Source organism: Chionomys nivalis, chromosome 13 (assembly GCF_950005125.1).
Source record: "Chionomys nivalis chromosome 13, mChiNiv1.1, whole genome shotgun sequence".
Taxonomy (NCBI): Eukaryota; Metazoa; Chordata; class Mammalia; order Rodentia; family Cricetidae; genus Chionomys; species Chionomys nivalis.
In genome coordinates, this window is record NC_080098.1 from 65,684,051 (window position 1) to 65,703,441 (window position 19,391).

Below are 19,391 nucleotides of genomic sequence, written 5' to 3' on the forward strand. Positions count from 1 at the left end.
AGCTGTGATCCTATGCAGAGATTGGGCCCATTGATGTCCAGTTATGGAGAGGAGTGAGGGCTCATGGGGCCTTTCCCCCTCCCCAAGGATTTATAGACAGTTAACAGTTACTAGTGGAGGGGTCCAAGAGGCCCCCGCCCCCTTAGAATTGTCCTGCAGTTAACAGTTGCTGGGAGAGAGAACTTTTCTTCAGTGATGCAGCTGCCCATGAGTTGCCTGCATTCCTGGTCCTGTAAGTAGCCCCAGTTAGACACATTGGCTCGTCAAGCTGCCCTTGAGGGGCATGGTCTTTTGTGTTTGTCATTGCCCTATCTGTCTGGGTGAGCAAATGTTTGTTTGCATGGGAAGCCACCCTTGGCTAGCATTTTTAGATGCCTGGTCTCTTCTTCTCATCTCTCCTGGCTTCTGGGCTCCAGCATTGCCCATCCCCCTGACTTCATACCATGAATTGTTTTGTCTCTTGTGGGCATGGCCTCTGCTTGCTCTCCCTCCTTCCGTCCCGCCATCCCTCCCTCCCTCCCTCCATCTCTCTGTCTCTGTCTCTCTCTTTCTTCAGTCAGGACTGAATATGTTCCAGTCTTTCCTGTCTTCACAGATCCTGTCTTGCCTCAGAGATCCCTCGTAAGGCATCATGGGAGTCATCTGCGTTTGACTGGCAGTCTGTGCACCCTGTTTATGCCCCACCCCTATTCTTGCCGATGCTTTCACCCACCAGGTTGCAGGGCATGGCGCTGAGAGGGTAGCCAGGACAGGCTAATTTGCAGTCCTCTGACTGGCCACCCTCTAGATGGGGCTCCACGGCAGCTGCTCCACCCACCTCACCTCCCAGGACTCCCTGCCTTTATTTCTCCCTGTCTTTCCCTTATTTCCTGGGAGAACTTTCAAAATCACACCCCACTGCGGCTTCCCCTGGAGCAGATCGGAATAGCCGGGAGCAAGGTGATTTTGGAGGGATAGCCCCTAAGTTCCCTGGCAGTGTGGGGAGGTGAAGGCATGGACTTGAATTCTCATCACAAGTGAAGTGATCTCTGTTCCTTGTCCTTTTGGGTCTGGCTTATTTTTCTTAAAATAATGGCCCACAGTTTCTTGCATAACATTAGGGGGAGGATGAAAGAAGTTAGACTAGGGCATCCCGATGCAGCCTGAAAGGAGGTATTAATCTGGTTTCAGCATCATAGCAGGGTAACAAGGCCACTGCTGTCTTTGTTCAGAAGGACTGGAAGAGTCTGGAAGCTTCCCAGCACATAGTGCTGTATCATGTTTCAGGAGATGGAAGGGCTGACTGGGTTTTACACAACCTTAGCCACACTGAACAGCCTGGCCATACGTGTTCTCACCAATATCTTACCTGACTTTCAAGCTTGCACAAAGAACTGTGTCGAGTCTACAGTGGCCAGATGGACAGGTGGGTGAATGCGCATCTGGATGGATGGATGGATGGATGGATGGATGGAGACTCATGCATCCAGTCAGCCATTTGTCCTTCTGCCCACCCACCATCTACCCATTATCCCTAAACACTTCTTAATTTAAATCTGTTTTCCACAGACAGCAACACGTGCACAGATGGCAAATGCTTAAGAGGTTCTAAGATGACCCAGCGTGTGATCTGTTCCTCTGCCTGGCCACACCCCAGGCACCTTCCCTGCCTCTAGAAACTGCTTTCGTTAGTCTCTAAGGTAGATTTTTTTCCCCTACACCCTTAACACAGATAGCCTCTGATTTGTACAGAAGTCTTCTGGTTGTTAGTAGATGTGTTCCTTGTCTTCCGATCATTATGATAACACATTGAGATAGTCAACTTATAAAGATGGAGGTCTATCTGGCTCACGGTCCCAGGGGTTCCAGTCCATGGTATTGGGGCTCTGTGGCTTTGAGGATGAGAGGAAACAAGTGACAGAGGAGGTATTCACTTCACAGCAGCCAAGGAACAGAAAGGGGTGTTGGGGGGGATGACTAGGGTCCTGTGCTGAGCATGGCATGACCCAGAAGCCTAGCTTGCTTCCACTAGGCTCCTCGTCTTGGAGGTCTCATTACCTCCTCGTCATGCCATAGGTTGTCAGCTATCCTGTGGGCCTCTGGGGTCATCAATAATTCACACTACAGCAGTGGGCATTCTGAAGGAGAGCAGTGTCAGACTGAGGCCTTGGTTCCGTTTAACGCCACTGATAAAACATAATATACTGTGTGTGTATATGACTCACTGCTCACGGACTGGGTAGGGGAAATCTGACCCACTTTTGTGGAAAAGCCTGGGCCCTGATTGTAAGAGACCATTTTACATATAGAGTGTTCTGAACTGCATTAGGAAGCCGATAGCCCATGATTTGTGTTTGGACTTCCTAAGCAGACACAGCTCTGGGCCTGTGTTTGAGGGAGTTTCTAGAGATGTTTAACCGAGAAGTCCTTCCCAGGATGCGGATGCTACCATCTCATGGGCTGGGTCCTGGACTGAATCAAAATGAGAAAGCCAGCTTTATCGTCGATTGCTCCCTGCTTCCTGACTGTGGAAGCAATGTGACCAGCTTCCTTCCTCAAGCTCCTGCTGCCGTGCTCCTCACTCCATGATAGGCTCCTCCTCAAGCCACCCTTCCTTAAATGGCTTCTGCCAGGCATTTTGCCACAACAGTGGGACACGTAACTGGTTCCTCCCACCATGGGCTTGCTGTTGTGCTGTGAAGCACACCCATGCTTCCTGGATGCACAGGCTCCGGAGCGCTCCGTTATTCAACAGTAAGCACAAATGCCATCATGCAGGAATTTATGAAGCATCTTCCATCTAAAGGGCTCCTGATGGAACAGATGGAGGGGCCTCGTGGGGCTGCTGGCAAGGGTCTGTGTCTCAATCAACATGTTGGTTTCATGAACATACTCTGTTTGCCAAAATCTGTCAGGCTATGCAGTGAGATGTGTGTGCTTTCCTGGGTCATACTACATTTCAATTACACATGTTTAAAAATAACTTGACACTGAAAACTGGGTGACCTGGAAAGCAAAGAGGTATGGCTCCTGGTGTATCAGTTAAGGGGCAAACACAAACCACAGCAAGAGTAGTGATGCAGCGATGAGAACCCAATCTTCCGCGATGAAAGGATGCACCCACCTCTCAAAGTGAAAGAGCCACCAAAGCAGGAGACTCAGGCAGACTTTGGGTGGTGGCGAGTAGTAGCCTCTTGCTACAGCTGGAGCTCAGGCACACCTCCCAGGACCAGACTGAACAAGATGCCTCAGAACGCTGACTGCCATCTCTGGGGGAAGTGGAGTGTCTTGTGAGGTGGGAGGCATTGTGGGTGCACGCACAGCTCTGATGATGTCTCGTCAAGGACTGTTGGCCCAGTAGACTGTGTTAGGGCCTGAAAATTCTCACGCTTTCAAGCAGAGGCAGAGCCCAGAGTGAAGTGTTGGGCCAACAGGCCCTGATTCCCTTTCCGAGTGCACCTAGCTTGTCCTTTCCTCTCAAAATGCCTCACCTTGAAGTTCTTTCACCAGGAGGCAATGCCTCAAATGCAGGCTATTAATAATCAGGAAGTTGCCCACAGAAGAGCCAGGCAGCAGTAAAGGCAGGCGGAGAATATGCACACAGTTGAGCCTGAGGCTCAAAGAGCACTTGGTTCGGTGAACTGCTGCTGACTAGAAATGCATGCATAGCTGCTGGGAACAAAGCTGCTGAAGGAAAGACCTTGACACGAGATATGGAGATAGGAGGCCAGCTTATAAGGAGGAAGAAAACTCCAACAGACTCATGGCTCATCACTCAGACACTGCGGGGAGTCCTGAGGGCAAGCACCAAGAGGTGAGCAGAGCCAAATAGAAGAGATGAGCATGGACACTGGGTGGGATGTGCAGGAGACACGTAGGCACAGAATAAGTGTGGGGACTGGCATGCATAGAGCACAGCGCAGATGCTCGTTTGAGGATGGCCGCAGGTGTCACTTTATGAACTGACTGATAAGTAGGATAATTTATGAGTGACTCGGAGAAGAGAGCGTAGAAGCCGTAAAGACAGCGAGGAGACGGAGGTGTCAATGACTGGCAGGAAGTGTGTGCTGTGTATACACATCTTAAACATCACCCTGAGCCCCCAAAACACAGTTGTCAGTGTTTATTAAAAAATGCTTAGAGATACAGATGCTCATCACCCTGATTCTGCTACACCACACATATGCCCCAGTAACCACACTTCACCCCCATGCGTTTGCACATTGAATAATTCGAAAATCTGCAAAACCTGCCATTGTATTTAAACATCACCTCTGCACCCTTTCAAGCTTTAGTAGTCTTTAGATGGCTATATATGAGCAAGGCATAAACCGTGCGCTTGTTAGCTTGGTATTTGAATAATGACAAGTAAAATGTCTCTGAAAAGACCACCCAGTGGCAAAGTTTTCTCTGAGTATTTTCAGCTTGGGGTCAGCTGAACACGGAGACACAGAGCCAACTGCAGTTATGTAATTACCTAGAACATGTCAACTTGACACAAGCTAAAGTCATCCGGGAGGAGGGAGTCGCGGCTAAGAAAATGCCTCCAGAAGATCAGGCTGTTGGGTATTTTCCTAATTAGTGATTGGTGTGGGAAGGTCCACCCCATTGTGAGTGGCACCACCACGGGCTGGTGATCCTGGGTTTTATAAGGAAGTAGGCCGAGTGTGTCGTGGGCAACAAGCCAGTGAGCAGCACTCCATGGCCTCTCCATCAGCTTCTGTGTCCAGGTTCCTGTCTTGTTGAGTTCCTGTCCTGAACTCCTTTGATGATGAACTATGAAACCTTTCTCTCCCCAAGTCACTTTTGGTCATGGTGTATCAGCACAGCGATAGCAACTCTCCAGGCCAGTCCCTTTCTTAGAACCAGGGGCAGTACCAGCAGCACCTGGCTTTCATTCCAAGGTCGCCTTGGCTTCCGTTTTAACCCCAGCTCATGCCCAGCTTCTCCTTTCTCCTTCTTTGCCCACCAAGGCCTTCTTTGTGTCTGGTGTAGGGTGCACTTACCAGGGTGCCCCTTGAGTGGACTAGACCTCTCACCCCAGTTTCCTTTTCTTCCTCTACTTTCCTTTCTAGGGGTGCAAGATTGCATTCAGGACCTTTCTCAGGATTGTAAGTGCAGGTGGCCATGGGGTCTGACACCCTGTCTGTACTGTCTCTCATCTTGCCTCTGTCTGGGCAGCTCAAACTGAGCCTTTAGGGCTTTTTGAAGTTGCAGCCTGGCCCAAGAGATAATGAAACCAGAATTGGTAACTGTTGACCATACAGGCCAGAGCCTGAGCTGAAACCACCCTAAACCAAATGAACCCATTGAGAAACAGGCCACCCAAGAAATAACAGAGGTGCAGCAGATGTCTGGAATTAGGGGCTAGGGTGCCACACAGCCATAGTCGGGGACGCAGAGGCAGCTAGATTCAGAGGAAAGTGGAGGAAGGTTATGCAAGCTGTTTTGAAATAATTGTCCTTGGGCCTGAAGATTGATAACAAGGGTAGGGTCTGTCCAAAGTTGACAGGGCAGCTGCTGACCAACCTCCTGAAGTGTTCTGCACAGGGTATCGTGGCCTGTCAAGACTGTTTGGCCCTCACAGGCATAGTGTTGGGCTCCCACTGTGTCCATCCAGAGGCCAGTGTGTCTCTATTTTGGAGGTGACAGTGGTTACAAAGAAAAGGTATACCTAAGAAGGAGGACACCTGCCATGCATGGAGAGGACACCTGCCGTGTGTGAGGAGGACACCTGCCATGCATGAGGACACCTGCCATGCATGAGGAGGACACCTGGAAGACACCTGCCGTGCGTGGGGAGAACAACTGCCATGTGTGAAGACACCTGCCATACTTGGGGAGGACACCTGCCATGCTTGGGGAGGACACCTGCCATGCTTGGGGAGGACACCTGCCATGCTTGGGGAGGACACCTGCCATGCATGGGGAAGACACCTGCCATGCGTGGGGAGGACACCTGCCATGCGTGGGGAGGACACCTGCCATGTGTGAGGAGGAGTGCATCTAAACCCGAAGGAGCCAGAAAAAGAAAAGAGGCCAGTAGGCCAGTTGACGAATTGGTTTGGCAGTTAGGAGCTGTTTGTTTTAATTAAGTGGATGATGAATTTGGAAACCCTCGAGCTGGGTCAGGATTTGGAGACTGAACTGTTTGGTGGCGGGAATGCTTGTAAAAGTGATTAAAATAGCTTCACAGAATGTGCCTGGAGGGGCCAGTGGGCCTGGAGAGACTGGGTGTGGGAATGGAGGCCCAACTTCTTCGGAGTCTGTCCGTTTGCCACAGCCAGCAATGGGCCAGGGATGATTAAGCACTTAATTAGACCCGGATACTTGGTTGTGTACTTGCTGTGGCTACAGAAAAGGGTGCTGTCACCAATCTTTAAATAGTGAACCAGAGGCTAAATTTCACTCCATCAGTCAAAGCCGCTGCTATTGCAATGTCCTAATTTTAGTGGCTCGTCAATTCCCCAGCGCCTGTTAGTTGATGGAACTTTGATCCTGCAATGCTGAGATGACTCTTGAGCTGAATATAGCCAGAATATACTATGAATCATCTGGCTGGCTGCCCAGCTGAGGGAAGGGGAGGAAAGAGACAGAGAAGGAGGGAGGGGAGAATGAACAAGTAAAGGAGGGGGCATAGAGGGATGTGAGAACATTCAGGCCCCGAAATGGATGGAAGATCATTCCTATTCGCAGACCGTCAGCTTCTCATCTTAGGTTTGTATTTTGAGCACATTACTCTTGGACTCTTATTTTCCCCCCTAATCCAGGAACCTTTTCTCAGGCAAACACACACCAGGCCACTGCCAAGGTCTAATGATAGTGTCAATAATCTCAAGACATTTTAAATGGATGTTTTTCCAAAGCAAATCACTGCCTCTCAAGGGCTTTTATTTCCACTTAGGGAGTGAGCAGCTGAGATTCTCTGAAGGGGTGGAGAGCATTTCTGATCGCTTCCCCGCCTTTAGGTTCCTGTTTCTTGTGTTGGCTGGCTTTTCTTAACTGAGATTTCGTTCTTCCTCCAGCTCTTAACAGAGCCCTCTGTGTTCTGAATGTGCGTAGCTGCCCCCTCCCTTCTGCTGAATCTTCTCGGGCGGTGTCACCTGGACCATGATTTCCATTTGTACATACTACACCAGGAGTGTTGCTAGAGAATTAGCAAGATTCACCAGGACACACCTGCCTCTTGTAGAGTTCTTGGCTACCTAGCCTTCCAGCCCCAGGGCAGGAAAGAAACTTCTTTCAGTTTCTCCTTCCAGGGTCTAAATACTTGCTGAAGGCAAAGAGGAAATGGGACCATGGACTTTAGGTCATCCTGAGAAGGGGCAGCACATGTTCATCTTCCTTGAGAATCTGTGACCATGATCAAGAAGATGTCTTCATCTGAAGCAGGGGTGTGTGTGCCCTCAGTGGAGGGGTTCATGGATGTCAGATGCTGTAAGACACAGCACAACTCTGTACGGAAATATCCAGAATGAAATGAATTCAAGCCAGAGGAGGACTGAAACTAATGCTACCAGGTGGTTTGACAGATGCTAGAGCCGTTCTCCAGACTCCAAATTCTTAAACTCTGGGGATAGCCCTACAGTTTGGTCACGTGACTGAGCTCAGAGACTGACAATTCTGTCAGCAGTGGGGTCCTACAGATCCTCAGCCATTACAGGATATTGCTTATACTCCTGATTTGGCTTTTCAACTGTCCTGCTGAAGATGCCACATACGTGAGTCACAGACAATGAAGAACTCAAGCTGGTGTTTGGCTGGAGCCTTCATCCTTATTGGAAAGCTCTCCTGGCACTGGAAGGTGCTATGTACGCCTCTGGAGGAGAAAAGTAGTCTTGAATTTTTCCTACCTATGAACCCTGTTACAAAGGACTAGCCTGACAAGTTATGCCCACAGCTGCAATAGTGGCATGGATGCTATTCAAGTAACCAGCCACTTTCTGGTTGAGTCTAAGGCTCGATATGAGATGGAACCCTTGCTTGGCACTGTTAAAGGGGCAAAAGCCTGTGGCTGGATAGGCCAAATTTTACATGTATACAAAATTGTTTTAAATTTGTGGTGCTCTATTAATTGTAATTTAATAAATAAATCTTGCCTGAAGATGAGAGGCAAAGCAAAGCTAAAACAAACCACTAGAGGTCAGGCAGTGGTGGCACACACCTTTAATCCCAGGGTTCAGAAGACAGAGGCAGGCGGATCTCTGCGAGTTCAAGGCCACCCTGGGCTACACAAGATCAATGCAGAAAAAAATCTAGGTGGTGGTGGCCTACACCTTTAATCCCAGTACTAGGGAGGTACACACCTTTAATCCTGGTACTAAGGAGTCACATGCCTTTAATTCCAGCACTAGAGGGAATATAAAATTGGAGGAGAGAGAGGCTGAGTCTGCTTAGTCTGTGGTCACCCAGCCTTGGTAGAAGTAAGACTTCTCTAGTGACTTGGCTGCTTTGCTTGTCTGGTTTTTGGGTTGAATTCCAATTTCTGTCTCTGGGTTTTTATTATTCATGCTACATTAGTTATTTTTAATGATTTATTATCAGCAGATGTATAGTTTGTATATACAACCATATATACAGGCCATATAACAAATTCCTTGGCCAAAAAGGTCTTGGCTCTAGGTCAGAAGGAGCAGAGAGTGCAGTCGGGAACATTTTGGGATAGGAGCACACCCCCTAGAAGTGCCTGTGTCTGGGAGGCTTGTCTGAGAAGTTCTACCTAAGCAGGGTGTCATAGCTTCTGGTGGCTGCTGGCTGCCTGGTTTAAGGTTTGACACACATTCAGGAATGTGGAGCAGTCTCTTGTTGGATTGGCTCTTTAGCTTTAACTGATGTGTCTGCTGTTCTGTTTTCACTCCTGTTGCTCTGATTAAACAGCCTGACCAAAAGCACCTTAGGGGAGAAAAGGGTTTGTCTGGCTTGCACTTCCAGATCACAGTCCATCGTTAGGGGACAAGGCAGGGACTCAACAACTAGTCACATTGTAGGCATAGACAAGAGTGGAGACACGAGTGGATCCTTGCTGGCTGCCTGCTTGTTCCTTCAGCTAGCTTTTTCTGCTCTTCCACTATTCGGGACCCCAAGCCAGGGAATAATGTCACTCACAATGGACATATCTTCTGACCTCAATTGGCAGTCAAGACAGCCCCCCGTCCTGACATGCCTACAAAGCTAACCCTGACTAGATACATTTCTCAGGTGATTCTAGGTTGTGACAAGTTGACAAAAACTAATATCACATTCCCTTCTCTCTCCCTTAGCATTTAGAATTGAATTTTGGGTGTCTCAGATTTGTTTTTTATGAATTCCCCAAACCCTTGCCATCATCACAGTGATGTGCTGTATTCACAGCCATACATTGCTGCAGCATGGGGAATGATCACAGGAAATGACACGCTGATACAGAGGGGCTGCCCCAGGCCAGAGCCTCCAGAGGGACTGAAGTTTGAGTAGTTTGTCAGTGTTGCTAGCTTCTGGAGAGCTGCCATTACGGATCTGTGGGGTACAGGAAGATATCATTAAATGAGGGTCTATCATTAAAGGAGTTACACGAACAAACAGGTAGATTTTGTGTTTAAAGACTGGTGGATGGGGATGACTAGCATCGTTAAATGTTTTCTTTATAAGAGTTTCCATGGTCATGGTGTCTCTTCACAGCAATAGAAATCCTGAGACAATACACACACACACACACACAAACACACACACACACACACACGCTGTTCCTCTTGAGTCCCCTGGCTAACAGAGCCCTGCTCTGTTGTAGCCATTTGATAAAGGTGGTGTGGTTTATCGTCTCCCCACCTTGCAGCATTAAGGAAACTTAAGACAACCTTGAATTCCAGCTTTACTTTTACCTAGTTCTGTCTTCCTGTAAAACCGGTAAGGGTCAGATACTCCCTGTTGCCCAGCAATCTGAAGGCTTTTCCTTCAAGGCCTCATCATGCCCCCCTGTCACCATGGGCCAATAATTCTTGTATTGAAATTCTTCTGAATAGCAAATTTGTCTCTGCTTCATTACTATGTGCCTACTTTTCATCTTTTAATATAATATATCCTGCCCCATGTCATGGGGGATTAAAGTTCAAGAAATGAAGTAGAGGCTTTACTGGATCTGTGACTTTTCCAATACTACTAAAAGCGAAAGAAATTGTGAGTTGGACCAGTGTTAAGTTGGGAGCTGTGTACGTTAGCATGTTTTATTAATGGCATGAAATTTGCCTCTTTTTCTATTCCTTGATGAAGTAGCTGTAAGTCAGGAGAAAGGGTCTATCAAGAACCCAGTAGGAAATGCTTCCCCCGGGGCTCAGAGAGCTGGCCTCTAGGACCCTTGGAAGGTGTGTGGCTATGGAGCATTCCTTATTCACCTTATTTACCAGGTCCCGTGTCCCACAGTCACTTTTCATTTATTCTCCTGTTACTTGCTGTGTATTGACTGGCACTCATTGACCTTTGGGGCTGGAGAAATGGCTCAGCTGCTTTTCCAGAGGACCCGAGTTCAGTTCCCAGCATCTGCGTTGGGTGATTCACAACCATCTGTAACTCCAGCTCCAGGGGATTGACGCCCTCTTTTGGACTCTGAGGGTACTGCGCTCACACACACACACACAAAGACCCACAGTTTAAAAATAAGAGAAACAAATCCTTAAAAAGCATTTACTTTGTAAGATTGATTATATTAAAATTTCTCAACTTTATTATTTTGGGTAAATTTTGTTCTATTTAAAGAATTAGAGGTTTTGACTGGTGTGCATGTGTGTCTATGTGCATGCCTACCTGTGCACACATACACACACTCATGTGGAGATCAGAAGTCAGTCTCAAGTGACATTCTTCAGAGACTACTTGCCAAGCAGGCTTAGGCTGGCCAGCCAGCACACCATGCCTGGCGTTTTATATGTATGTTCTGGGGATCAAAGTTGGGTTCCTCCAGTTTGTGTGGAAAGTACTGACTGAGCAGGTTCTCTCCCTAGCCCAGATGATTTAAGTAGTAGCTAATTAATGATCCACTTACAATTATGAGAAATAACACACAGAGGGCTCATATACCTTTTACCCAGTTTCCTGTAACAGCAAGATTTGGCTGAATCATAGCGCAACACCTCAACATGGAAGCTAGGATATCTCCATTGTCACAAACATCCCCGTTGCCACTTTGTGACCAATCCCTCCCATTCAGACTTTAACCTCTAGTAACCAGGAATATAGTCTCTGTTTCAGAATTTTGTTATTTCAAGCATGCTTCCAAGCATGGCGCCCATGGGACTGGCTTTTCCCAGCCTGTGCGGCTTCCTGGAGATTGACCCTGTGTCGGCACCATCCCTTTGTGTTGCTGGCTGGCATAGCCTGGTGTGAGGCACCACGCTGTGTTAACTGTTCGTTCACACTTGATAGCCATGCTGGGTTGGTTCCAGCTGCTGTGGACATCGTGTTAAAGCTCTGTGTGGGTGAGGTTGACTTCTGCCCATGTCCAAGGGCTCGGCTGCTGTGTTCTTGATAATGACTTAACTGCCACATGGTTTTCTTGTGAGTCTGCAAGTATTTTCCCCTTCCATCAGTTGGGAGTGACTTAGTTTCCCTGCATCCTTGTCAGCATCCTTGGGCACTCTGGTGGGTGTCAGTGATGTCAAAGGATGGCCCCGAGCGTCAGATTTTCTTCACATTTTACACCTCTGGTCTTCTGCTCGTTTTCTCATTAGATTGTTCCTCACTTTCCTTGTAGATTATAGATACAGCTTTTTGCTACACATGTAATTTGTTAGAATTTTCTCAGTCTTTAGCCTGCTTTTCATCCCCTTACTAAGATTTTAGCAGAGCAGAAGCCAAGCTGAGTTCATCTACCTTCCTTCTCGTGCCTTCTGCTTCCGGTGTCATTCTAAAGAGCTATTTTCCCGGATTGCAAATCCTTTCCTTTGTGTTTTCTGGACCACCTTGCATCCATGGGACATCTTGAATTGCCCTTCAGAGGTGTAAAGTTTACAGTGTAACTTCCCATGTAAGAATGCCGAAGCTATTCACACATGGGACTTTTTCTGGAGAGACAATGAACAAATGTCTAGTCAACCAGATAAGACTCTGATGCCAGAGCCAAGAACTACTCCAGCACATTCCGCTTAGTGAGCAGTGATCTTATGGGGGTTGCTTGCAGGAGTTCGGTTGCCTCAGAAGCAGCAGCATCACTGAAAAGCCCTCCCCAGATCGGAACTCTCTCCCCAGCTTGGGAGCTGAGCCCCCTGAATGTCTTACCTACCCTAGCAGTTACTTACTGCTTGTGTAGCCTTGGGGAGGGGTCTAGTGAGTCCTGTAACTTTCCTCCAGCCTGTGAGCCTGTAAGGTTGCAGTAGCTTCTCTATCCCCCTCCAGGAGGGAGTGGTTCAATTCAGAGGGGATGGCTCCTCTATAGCTACCATGACAGTTATTCCTACAACCCAATCCCCAGCGGAGGCTTCCCATAGCTGTTAGGAGCTACTGGCTACCTTACCCTGTCTATTCGGGATTCCTTTATGGCTGGCTCTGTTTCCTTGGTGGCCTCTTGGTTCTGGTTACTCTCAGTCCTTTCCTTTAAAAGAAAGCAGCCCTTCTTTCTGCAACTGAGAATTGCAGTTTCAACTTCATCACTTGCCATCACCACACCTGACTGGGATTCTGTCAATTTGTTCATTTCCCATTCTATTTTTTAATCATGAAAAATAGATCGGCATGTAGAATCAGCTATTCCAGACTGTTCACTTCTCTGTTCTCCATTCCTGAAGAAGTGGTTCACAGTAACAGTTGGGAAATAGTTTTAAGCTAAAATCGTGTGCCACGGTTGGTTGGTGCTGTAAGCGGAGCCTGAAATACAGTTATAACTGTAGTATTTATTTTGGGTAATGATGACCCAGAAACTCAAGTGAGACAGGAGGAATGAGAAAAACATCCAGGAAGGGTTAATGATTAAGTCTGTGGTAGTGGAGAAGCCCCACCTACTGGGGACCCTCTGGTGGCCTCTGTGATCCTAACTCAGGATTAGATAGCAGAGGACTGAGAACCTTGATCATATGTTCTCCTGATCACCCCTCTTTGGTTGAGAGATCCCAGCATGTGATGGAGCAAGCTCTGATAAGGGAGACATTCGTACGGGGTGGGGCCAGCAGTATACTAGAGAACATGGTTAGTCCTGATGCTGGCATGCTGGTGTGCTTTGCACTGACAACTGTTAGGGGCTTGCGTCTGCATGTTAAGTACCTCTGCTCTTTGCAGTCCATTCTCCATCTCCCTGGAGCACTTCCTGTACTGCAATAACTCCCATTACCTCCTGGGCTCTCACTTTTATGAAGCTGCCGGTAGGGCTCTGCTGCTGTCCTTGAGTCTGTCACCTGATTTATACGATTCCATTGGGAACTCACAGTGTCCTGCCAACATTGCTGTCCTGTTCTTTGTCATCTGTTGATGGGTCCATAACCGAGGGAGAGAACTTCAGGGGCCATGTAGTCTCTTACCATCCCACGGGGGTTCCAGATCTCTGGGGGAACAATGCTATAATCCAGCTCCCAGCTCAGATGAACCACCAAATTTTGAGTCAGGCTACAGTGGAATAACCCCTGGCCTCCAGTGGGGTGTTTTGCTCCACTGAGGACTGGGTGCCCACCTGGTGAGAACTGGTTCCACCTCTCTGGGTTCCACTCCAGGTTACCTGGTTTAAGAGGCCCAGGGTTCATATGAAGTGGTTGTCTCCATGGTTCTCATGCACTCAGACATGGAGAGCCACTCCCCAGGAGTGCAGCAGTTGACAGATGGGGCGCTTTCACCTCACTGTTTAAATGTAATTGGCCCCCATAATTTCATAGGGAGTGGGGTGGCTTTGTTAGAATGGGTATGGCCTTGTTGAAAGAAGTGTGTTGCTGTGGTGGTGGGCTCTGAAATTTCCTATACTCAGGACACTACTTAGCCTCAGTCCACTTCCTGTTGCCTTCTGATCAAGATGTAGCCAGCACCATGTCTGCTGGATGCTGCCATACTCCCTGCCATGATGACAGTGGACTGAACCTCTGAATCTGTAAGCGAGCTGTCCCGAGTAAATGTTTGCCTTTATAAGAGTTGCCATGGTCATGGTATCTCTTCACAGCAATAGAAACCCTAAGAGGACTCTCTTTCTGTCCCACCCTCACTTTGCATGGACAGTGGAGGCAGCACCTGTCCACTGCAAGTCATGTCAGCATCTTGGCATTGTCCAGAAAGAATTCCCACCAATAAAATTAGAAGCCCTACTAACTATTCCTTTTGCTGCAAAAATATGTGCCCCTAGAGAGGGACCCCCAGATAGTCACCTCAGAGAGGCAGCCAAGAAAGAGGCATGCTATGAGGGATCTTGCTGGCAGAGCCCCCTCTCCAGGGAGTGAAGTGCACCCTCAAAGAGCCTCAGCCACTGCAATTTGAAAAGTGGCACGTGTGTCTCTTCTGTAAAGCTAACAAGAGCCCTTGACATTTCCAGAGGCTGGGAGAACGCTGGCTGTTCTTGTTGGTTGAGGTAACTGTGCCAGGAATTTAGAATATTGGTAGACTCTCAACTGCATGTCGTTGTGATGAGATGGCATGGCTAATGACTCCGCAGAGTGAAGTGTTTTATAACACGTAAAGGGCTGCCACAGAGTGAACTCAGAGTCTTGGGCCTTTGTTGCCAAAAAGTAACACGATGTGGACTTGGAAGTATGACACCATTTTCCTCCTTAAAAACGAAAACAGTAGCAGAGGCTGGACTAAGAAAGGCACACTTGGCAGTGTGCCTGCACCTCCTGTGGTTTCGCCTGGGCTATTCGTCTGCACGTGGCAATGCGCCTCCACCTCCTGCAGCCCAGCGTGGACTATTTCTCTACAAGCTACGGTGTCGCAGCTTCCATCTGGTCTGTTCAGCCCTGTCAGTCCTTTTAGAGGCTCCTCGTATGGGGTCATTGCCCCCCAGCTGAGCATCTCAGCCAATCCTGTGTCCATGGAAGGACCCCTAGGGGTTGGGTCTGAACTTGCCTCAGTGAGCTGAAAAGGTTCTAGAAAAGCTTGTGACAAGCTGTCCCCTCTGGTTTTGAGATATAGGTTATGAGAAGGTAATACAGTATTGGGGAGCCCAATGCTGTCTTTGGGTTCAGGTCAAGGTCACAGGCCTAGGACTCTGCCAGTAAGAGTATACAGTACTGAATTCCCTAGTACCCTCTGGAGGTGAGTTTCATTTCTCTAAGTGAATAGTATCGAGTTCATTCGTTTTCCAGGGCATAGGGCAGGCACACTTGCTTCCCATGTGTTACAGTTTGAATATATTGCTAAAGTGTTTGTTGGAACTTGATCTTCAAGATGGTGGTTTTTGGAGGAGGGGCTGATGAGAGGCAGAGAGCCCAGGATAGTGGGACAAATTAATACTGGTACGTGGAGGTGGGCCTGTGACTGTGGGGCAAGCTTGGTCCCTTTTCCTTCATCTCAGTCTTTCTTTCCTTGCTTTGATCCTCTGCCTCCCCTGATAATGCTGTCCCCCATGGCTACTGAGGAAACAAAAAATTCTTGATACTGACCTCCACAGCACCCAGAGCAGTAAGTAGGTCAGCGCGCTTCTGTTCACTGTAAATTGTTGTCTGTGGCACTCTGATACAGCAGCAAAGAATGGACTAAGATGCCCTGCTTGGCCCTGCTTGAGGAGGTGGCAGTGGTTGCTGAAGCTAGTCGGCCTGCCAGCTTGAGATCTCTCCTGCAGATTGCTTCCCCTGGATTTGGCTGGTGGCATCTGAACTGGCTCTTTAGGGACTGGAGACCAACGAACCCATTTGTTGGCCTCTCTTCAGTTCCCCCTGCCTGGTCTCTGCTTCGTCTTTGCAGCTTGTGCAGCCCTGGGGGCTTAAGTAACTTGCATCCAAGTCCTTGTCCCTCAGTGTCACCAAATGTCAGCAACTCTCAACGTGTGCCTATAGGTCAGCCTCACCTGTTGAGCACCTTGTAACAAGTCTTTCTCTGCCTGCCAGCCAGATCCCAGATAAGTTAATCTATATTTTTATTAATCTATATTCTATCATGTGGCTTTTACCTCTACCCCAGTCTCTGTGTCTGACTTGTTCCACATCTGGCTGACTTCTCTGCTTCTCTTTTTCCCCGAGTCCTCTTTCTCTGGAAGCCCTGCCTATACCCCCTGCCAAGCTATTGGCCCTTTAGCTCTTTATTAAACCAATTAGAAGGTGCCTTGGCAAAAACACATCTCCACAGTGTACAAAAAGATTATTCCACAACATTTCCCCCTTGTTTAAATAAAAAGGAAAGAGTTTAACTCTAATACAGTAAAACTATATACAATAAGAATAATGTTCAGCTAAGAGTTACATTCTCAATGTCCATCCCATTTGCAGTTAGCAAATTCAGAGAAAATATTCCATTGTCTATTTTATCTCCAAAGTTTTATACTTAATTTAGTTTCTATCCTACCTTGTATTACCAACCCAAAACTATCTTTTTAGACCTCAGAACATTTTCTTAGATAAACAACTTAAACTTTTATGTCTCCCAACCTCATATATTTTACACCTCTTTTGTGAGTTTCTTTTCTGAATTTGGAAACTAGAAAATTATAACTATAACTGCCTAGTCTTCAACCCCATCAGAGACCCAAGAAGGATATAATATTACCTGAGTAAACAGAAAGTTCAGAGCAAACAACTTCCAAAACCATGAAAATGATAGATGTTTGGCTGCCTGGACAGTCATCCAAGGTTCCTCTTCAATGTTGGGGCATCCATTTTTGGCCTATAGGCCTAGACTGTTTTTGAAAGACTTTCCTACCATGTTTTGGGAAAGTTTGCAGTCATTTTCTTTTGTGTGCTGCTTGTCTAATTTAGACAGCATACTGGCAAGGATGGTTTCTTACCTAAATGTTTTTCCACATGGAAAGCAAACTCCATATGGAGGTTCTTCAATGCCCATTCTCTTTTTGAAGTAAATTGGTGCTGCCAGGAGCAGATGTGTCATGAAAAGCTTTATGTTATTAAAACATCTTAAATGCCATGTTCTGCTGGTCTTTGAAGTGTTTGAAGACCATATATCTAAAATATAATCTCTATTTGACCTTGAAATTATACCTAACATGACTATAAGTTTGATTATTTTAGATGATTATCCTAAACTATTTGTATAATATCCTTTAAGGACTAGAACTTTACAGTACATTTTAAAATGAACTGCATAGGTACAATACCTTAAACAAGAGTAGAAGCATATATATATAATGACAAAAATAACTTTAAATTTATATCAATACTCAAAAGTTCATACAAATGTAAAATATTTGAAATCAACAGTTGCTTTTAGTTTAGTTTAAAGTTGATTCAATAACCTCCCCTTTTATCCTATCATTCCTAGCACCCCACAGATGGTTGGGAACTTTCATTGTACTCCATGCCTCCCTTTCTGCTTGGATGATGGGTACTTTTGACTCTGCTCTTGGGAAACCGAGTAGAGGAAATGGCCCAGTTGTAGCTGTTTGTTCCTGAAGTTAACAGCCCAGCTTGATCATGGGACTCTGTTGACTGGGATTTGCCAGGAATTCAAGGTCCTTCCTACAGGACCATTGGGTAAATTCCCTCTTCATCTGTACCTGGAGTTTGGGGTTGAGCAGCCGTAATGTGGAGAACCTGGATGTATTGGGCAAACACCTCTCTAACCGGACACACCCTTGATGGTTGTGCACATGCTAGGATAGTCTCATAGTGAAGCCAGGATGGTACAGTAGTGCTGCTGCCTAACCTGGAGGAAGGGCTAGCCCTAACTTGGATGCAGGACCAGAACTCTCAACTGAGCAGAATTTCACCTCCTTTGAGTTAGAATTGTAACATTTTCCAACAGCTGCCTCTGTTTGGGAATCCAGTGTTGGATGGCACTGGGTTCGGGGCCATCATGACGAGCATCATTATGAACAGCTCTTGGAGTTCTAGAAGAAGCCTAGAGCAAAGGATGCTGGGAGATCTAAAACATAACAGGCATGAGCCAAAGAACTAACCCACTGCCCTGGGAGGGACAATTGATTGCAGTCAGAGGAGCTGCTTTCTCTCATAGTGGTGTCTGTCACAGGTGAAGCTGATGGGATGGAGGCGCAACATCAAGAGGAGGACATTGTGATCCTCACAAGTGGTCCTCATTTGCACACTAACGGAAGTAAAAATTGGAGTCAAATCAGGAAAGGGAAGACCTCAAGCACAGTTTCAAATTTCTTAGTGAATCAGGTAAGAAAGAATCGGTGTCAACAGGCCAGTGGGTCTGGTGTGGTTGTGGGTGCAGCAGAATAAGGCTGCCATCAGCCCACAGCACAGCGGAGAACACACACACACTTGAGAAGGTACTTGACCTTTACATTGTGGAGTTACAGAATCAGAGGGTAGGAACGGTGACACTATACATGGTGAAGCGTCAGGGTCCTGTCAGGCTGAATTCTGCCTAAGCAGCTCCTGTCTGCATCCCACTCCAACCCAGTTCTTGGGAGGAGCTGACACCACTATAACCTGTGAACTAAGATGGCAGCTACCCACTGCTCTTACAAGGGTAAGCTGAGAAATGTGCTCAGAACTCAGTGAGAGCCATTGTCACAGGAAGAAGCCAGAACCCCTGCCATCTGGTAAGCTATGACCACTGTTGACTGGCTGAGCTGGAAAAACTTAGCTGGAGTGCTGAGAACCACTGTTGCCTTGAGGAGCCAAGAACATGGCTGTCTGCGTGAACTCACCCTACTGTTACACGGGGAAACTGATACAACTATGATCTGGAGGAGCTGAGGACCACTGTTATCTGGAGGAGGTGAGGACACTGGCACCTGGAAGTTATGGATGCTGGTACCTGGTATAGGTGAGAACAGTGGTACCCGGGGCAGGTGAGAACAGTGGTACCCGGGGCAGGTGAGAACAGTGGTACCCGGGGCAGGTGAGAACAGTGGTACCCGGGGCAGGTGAGAACAGTGGTACCCGGGGCAGGTGAGAACAGAGGTACCCGGGGCAGGTGAGAACAGTGGTACCCGGGGCAGGTGAGAACAGAGGTACCCGGGGCAGGTGAGAACAGTGGTACCCGGGGCAGGTGAGAACAGAGGTACCCGGGGCAGGTGAGAACAGTGGTACCCGGGGCAGGTGAGAACAGTGGTACCCGGGGCAGGTGAGAACAGTGGTACTTGGATCTGAGAATATTGGTACCTGGGTGATCTGGGAAACTGTCATCCCTGTGCTGGAGACTATTGCTGCCTGCGGGAGCCGAGAACACTTGTTGCCTGGGTGAGCAGATAGAGCTGTTACCTTGAGGAGCTGGGAACCGCTGTTACCTGGTAGAGGTAAGAACACTGGTACTTACGGGGTGGGGAGGATGGTGTTATGGTGTGTGTGTGTGTGTGTGTTTGGGGGGATAGTAACACTGGTACCTGGAGGGGAGGG